Source organism: Sceloporus occidentalis, unplaced genomic scaffold (assembly GCF_023333645.1).
Source record: "Sceloporus occidentalis isolate IW3139 unplaced genomic scaffold, rSceOcc1.0.p SCAF_38, whole genome shotgun sequence".
Taxonomy (NCBI): domain Eukaryota; kingdom Metazoa; phylum Chordata; class Lepidosauria; order Squamata; family Phrynosomatidae; genus Sceloporus; species Sceloporus occidentalis.
Genome location: NW_028317018.1, coordinates 9,202,501 through 9,207,500, shown reverse-complemented (window position 1 = coordinate 9,207,500; position 5,000 = coordinate 9,202,501). Strand labels below are relative to the sequence as shown.

The following is a 5,000-nucleotide window of genomic DNA, read 5'->3' as shown; positions in this document are numbered from 1 at the left end:
ACAGAGAAGGTGAGAAGGTGAGAAGGTGAGAAGGTGAGAAGGTGAGAAGGTTCAAATAATAGTTTAAAGTTTTGATGATGAGCAAGAAACACATGGCAAAAAGCTCTCCCCGGACTGTGAGAAAAGAAAAAGCCTACAACACCTGGTATTCCCAGGCAGTCTCCCATCCAGGTACTAACCAAGCCCAACCTTGCTTATCTTCCGAGATCAGATGAGATCGGGCACTTTCATGGTGGTATAGCCGCAGGCGGGAGAGCTTTTTATTTTACTTCTCTTATTCTGTTGCTGCTGCTGCTGCTGCTGCTGCTGCTGCTGCTGCTTGTCGTCAGACAGAAAGAATTATAAGCCCTGCGACAGGACAGAGAAGGTGAGAAGGTGAGAAGGTGAGAAGGTTCAAATAAAGGTTTAAAGCTTTGATGATGAGCAAGAAACACATGGCAAAAAGCTCTCCCCGGACTGTGATAAAAGATAAAACCTACAACACCTGGTATTCCCAGGTGGTCTCCCACCCAGGTACTAACCAAGCCCAACCTTGCTTATCTTCCGAGATGAGATGAGATCGGGCACTTTCAGGGTGGTATAGCCGCAGGCGGGAGAGCTTTTTATTTTACTTCTCTTATTCTGTTGCTGCTGCTGCTTGTCGTCAGAAAGAAAGAATTATAAGCCCTGGGACAGGACAGAGAAGGTGAGAAGGTGAGAAGGTGAGAAGGTGAGAAGGTTCAAATAATAGTTTAAAGTTTTGATGATGAGCAAGAAACACATGGCAAAAAGCTCTCCCCGGACTGTGAGAAAAGAAAAAGCCTACAACACCTGGTATTCCCAGGCGCTCTCCCATCCAGGTACTAACCAGGCCCAACCCTGCTTAGCTTCCAAGATCAGATGAGATCGGGCACTTTCATGGTGGTATGGCTGCAGGTGGGAGAACGTTTTATTTTACTTCTCTTATTCTGTTGCTGCTGCTGTTGTTCCTACTGCTGCTGCTGCTGCTGCTGTTGCTCCTGCTGCTGCTGCTGCTGCTTGTCGTCAGACAGAAAGAATTATAAGCCCTGGGACAGGACAGAGAAGGTGAGAAGGTGAGAAGGTTCAAATAATAGTTTAAAGTTTTGATGATGAGCAAGAAACACATGGCAAAAAACTCTCCCTGGACTGTGAGAAAAGAAAAAGCCTACAACAGCTGGTATTCCCAGGTGGTCTCCCATCCAGGTACTAACCAAGGCCAACCTTGCTTAGCTTCTGAGATCAGATGAGATCGGGCACTTTCAGGGTGGTATGGCCGCAGGCAGGAGAGCTTTTTATTTTACTTCTCTTATTCTGTTGCTGCTTGTCGTCAGAAAGAAAGAATTATAAGCCCTGGGACAGGACAGAGAAGGTGAGAAGGTGAGAAGGTGAGAAGGTGAGAAGATGAGAAGGTTCAAATAATAGTTTAAAGTTTTGATGATGAGCAAGAAACACATGGCAAAAAGCTCTCCCCGGACTGTGAGAAAAGAAAAAGCCTACAACACCTGGCATTCCCAGGTGGTCTCCCATCCAGGTACTAACCATGCTCAACCCTGCTTAGCTTCCAAGATCAGATGAGATCGGGCACTTTCAGGGTGGTACGGCTGCAGGCGGGAGAGCTATTTATTTTACTTCTCTTATTCTGTTGCTGTTGCTGCTGCTGCTGCTGTTGCTGCTGCTGCTGTTGCTGCTGCTGCTGTTGCTGCTGCTGCTGCTGCTGCTGCTGCTGCTGCTGCTTGTCGTCAGACAGAAAGAATTATAAGCCCTGGGACAGGACAGAGAAGGTGAGAAGGTGAGAAGGTGAGAAGGTGAGAAGGTTCAAATAATAGTTTAAAGTTTTGATGATGAGCAAGAAAAACATGGCAACAAGTTCTAACCGGACTGTGAGAAAAGAAAAAGCCTACAACACCTGGTATTCCCAGGTGGTCTCCCATGCAGGTACTAACCAGGCCCAACCCGGCTTAGCTTCCAAGATCAGACAAGATTGGGCGCTTTCAGGGTGGTATGGCCGTAGGCATGAGAGCTTTTTATTTTACTTCTCTTATTCTGTTGCTGCTGCTGCTTGTCGTCAGACAGAAAGAATTATAAGCCCTGGGATAGGACAGAGAAGGTGAGAAGGTGAGAAGGTTCAAATAAGGGTTTAAAGCTTTGATGATGAGCAAGAAACACATGGCAAAAACCTCTCCTCGGACTGTGAGAGAAGAAAAAGCCTACAACACCGGGTATTCCCAGGCTGTCTCCCATCTAGGTACTAACCAGGCCCAATCCTGCTTAGCTTCCAAGATCAGATGAGATCGGGCACTTTCAGGGTGGTATGGCTGCAGGCGGGAGAGCTTTTTATTTTACTTCTCTTATTCTGTTGCTGCTGCTGCTGCTGCTGCTGCTGCTGCTGCTGCTGCTGCTGCTGCTGCTGCTTGTCGTCAGACAGAAAGAATTATAAGCCCTGGGACAGGACAGAGAAGGTGAGAAGGTGAGAAGGTTCAAATAAAGGTTTAAAGCTTTGATGATGAGCAAGGAACACATGGCAAAAAGCTCTCCCCGGACTGTGATAAAAGAAAAAACCTACAACACCTGGTATTCACAGGTGGTCTCCCATCCCGGTACTAACCAAGCCCAACCTTGCTTAGCTTCTGAAATCAGATGAGATCGGGCACTTTCATGGTGGTATGGCAGCAGGCAGGAGAGCTTTTTATTTTACTTCTCTTATTCTGTTGCTGCTGCTGCTGCTGCTGCTGCTGCTGCTGCTGCTGCTGCTGCTGCTGCTGCTGCTGCTGCTGCTGCTGCTGCTGCTGCTGCTTGTCGTCAGACAGAAAGAATTATAAGCCCTGGGACAGGACAGAGAAGGTGAGAAGGTGAGAAGGTGAGAAGGTGAGAAGGTGAGAAGGTTCAAATAATAGTTTAAAGTTTTGATGATGAGCAAGAAACACATGGCAAAAAGCTCTCCCCGGACTGTGAGAAAAGAAAAAGCCTACAACACCTGGTATTCCCAGGCAGTCTCCCATCCAGGTACTAACCAAGCCCAACCTTGCTTATCTTCCGAGATCAGATGAGATCGGGCACTTTCATGGTGGTATAGCCGCAGGCGGGAGAGCTTTTTATTTTACTTCTCTTATTCTGTTGCTGCTGCTGCTGCTGCTGCTGCTGCTGCTGCTGCTGCTGCTGCTGCTGCTGCTGCTGCTGCTGCTGCTGCTGCTTGTCGTCAGACAGAAAGAATTATAAGCCCTGCGACAGGACAGAGAAGGTGAGAAGGTGAGAAGGTGAGAAGGTTCAAATAAAGGTTTAAAGCTTTGATGATGAGCAAGAAACACATGGCAAAAAGCTCTCCCCGGACTGTGATAAAAGATAAAACCTACAACACCTGGTATTCCCAGGTGGTCTCCCACCCAGGTACTAACCAAGCCCAACCTTGCTTATCTTCCGAGATGAGATGAGATCGGGCACTTTCAGGGTGGTATAGCCGCAGGCGGGAGAGCTTTTTATTTTACTTCTCTTATTCTGTTGCTGCTGCTGCTTGTCGTCAGAAAGAAAGAATTATAAGCCCTGGGACAGGACAGAGAAGGTGAGAAGGTGAGAAGGTGAGAAGGTGAGAAGGTTCAAATAATAGTTTAAAGTTTTGATGATGAGCAAGAAACACATGGCAAAAAGCTCTCCCCGGACTGTGAGAAAAGAAAAAGCCTACAACACCTGGTATTCCCAGGCGCTCTCCCATCCAGGTACTAACCAGGCCCAACCCTGCTTAGCTTCCAAGATCAGATGAGATCGGGCACTTTCATGGTGGTATGGCTGCAGGTGGGAGAATGTTTTATTTTACTTCTCTTATTCTGTTGCTGCTGCTGTTGTTCCTACTGCTGCTGCTGCTGCTGCTGTTCCTACTGCTGCTGCTGCTGCTGCTGTTGCTCCTGCTGCTGCTGCTGCTGCTTGTCGTCAGACAGAAAGAATTATAAGCCCTGGGACAGGACAGAGAAGGTGAGAAGGTGAGAAGGTTCAAATAATAGTTTAAAGTTTTGATGATGAGCAAGAAACACATGGCAAAAAACTCTCCCTGGACTGTGAGAAAAGAAAAAGCCTACAACAGCTGGTATTCCCAGGTGGTCTCCCATCCAGGTACTAACCAAGGCCAACCTTGCTTAGCTTCTGAGATCAGATGAGATCGGGCACTTTCAGGGTGGTATGGCCGCAGGCAGGAGAGCTTTTTATTTTACTTCTCTTATTCTGTTGCTGCTTGTCGTCAGAAAGAAAGAATTATAAGCCCTGGGACAGGACAGAGAAGGTGAGAAGGTGAGAAGGTGAGAAGGTGAGAAGATGAGAAGGTTCAAATAATAGTTTAAAGTTTTGATGATGAGCAAGAAACATGGCAAAAAGCTCTCCCCGGACTGTGAGAAAAGAAAAAGCCTACAACACCTGGCATTCCCAGGTGGTCTCCCATCCAGGTACTAACCATGCTCAACCCTGCTTAGCTTCCAAGATCAGATGAGATCGGGCACTTTCAGGGTGGTACGGCTGCAGGCGGGAGAGCTATTTATTTTACTTCTCTTATTCTGTTGCTGTTGCTGCTGCTGCTGTTGCTGCTGCTGCTGTTGCTGCTGCTGCTGTTGCTGCTGCTGCTGTTGCTGCTGCTGCTGTTGCTGCTGCTGCTGTTGCTGCTGCTGCTGCTGCTGCTGCTGCTGCTGCTTGTCGTCAGACAGAAAGAATTATAAGCCCTGGGACAGGACAGAGAAGGTGAGAAGGTGAGAAGGTGAGAAGGTGAGAAGGTTCAAATAATAGTTTAAAGTTTTGATGATGAGCAAGAAAAACATGGCAACAAGTTCTAACCGGACTGTGAGAAAAGAAAAAGCCTACAACACCTGGTATTCCCAGGTGGTCTCCCATGCAGGTACTAACCAGGCCCAACCCGGCTTAGCTTCCAAGATCAGACAAGATTGGGCGCTTTCAGGGTGGTATGGCCGTAGGCATGAGAGCTTTTTATTTTACTTCTCTTATTCTGTTGCTGCTGCTGCTTGTCG

The 5,000-nt window shown here is 47.5% G+C and overlaps 2 non-coding genes and 12 pseudogenes across 2 annotated transcripts; all 14 read right to left on the bottom strand.

The window, feature by feature from the left end:
• Positions 1–130: 130 nt before the first annotated feature.
• LOC149297144 (5S ribosomal RNA) lies at positions 131–249 on the bottom strand (annotated as a pseudogene).
• A 223-nt stretch (positions 250–472) lies between these two features.
• On the bottom strand, positions 473–591 carry LOC149297143 (5S ribosomal RNA; annotated as a pseudogene).
• A 207-nt stretch (positions 592–798) lies between these two features.
• On the bottom strand, positions 799–917 carry LOC149297142 (5S ribosomal RNA; annotated as a pseudogene).
• A 245-nt stretch (positions 918–1,162) lies between these two features.
• Positions 1,163–1,281, bottom strand: LOC149297141 (5S ribosomal RNA; annotated as a pseudogene).
• Positions 1,282–1,490: 209 nt separating this feature from the next.
• Positions 1,491–1,609, bottom strand: LOC149297140 (5S ribosomal RNA; annotated as a pseudogene).
• Positions 1,610–1,894: 285 nt separating this feature from the next.
• Positions 1,895–2,013, bottom strand: LOC149297139 (5S ribosomal RNA). The gene has a single exon (XR_016275462.1). It is a non-coding gene; the product is annotated as a 5S ribosomal RNA (ribosomal RNA).
• Positions 2,014–2,204: 191 nt separating this feature from the next.
• On the bottom strand, positions 2,205–2,323 carry LOC149297138 (5S ribosomal RNA; annotated as a pseudogene).
• Positions 2,324–2,556: 233 nt separating this feature from the next.
• Positions 2,557–2,675, bottom strand: LOC149297137 (5S ribosomal RNA; annotated as a pseudogene).
• Positions 2,676–2,962: 287 nt separating this feature from the next.
• On the bottom strand, positions 2,963–3,081 carry LOC149297136 (5S ribosomal RNA; annotated as a pseudogene).
• A 262-nt stretch (positions 3,082–3,343) lies between these two features.
• On the bottom strand, positions 3,344–3,462 carry LOC149297135 (5S ribosomal RNA; annotated as a pseudogene).
• Positions 3,463–3,669: 207 nt separating this feature from the next.
• LOC149297134 (5S ribosomal RNA) lies at positions 3,670–3,788 on the bottom strand (annotated as a pseudogene).
• A 272-nt stretch (positions 3,789–4,060) lies between these two features.
• LOC149297133 (5S ribosomal RNA) lies at positions 4,061–4,179 on the bottom strand (annotated as a pseudogene).
• Positions 4,180–4,386: 207 nt separating this feature from the next.
• Positions 4,387–4,505, bottom strand: LOC149297132 (5S ribosomal RNA; annotated as a pseudogene).
• Positions 4,506–4,829: 324 nt separating this feature from the next.
• Positions 4,830–4,948, bottom strand: LOC149297131 (5S ribosomal RNA). The gene has a single exon (XR_016275461.1). It is a non-coding gene; the product is annotated as a 5S ribosomal RNA (ribosomal RNA).
• Between the last annotated feature and the right edge of the window lie 52 nt (positions 4,949–5,000).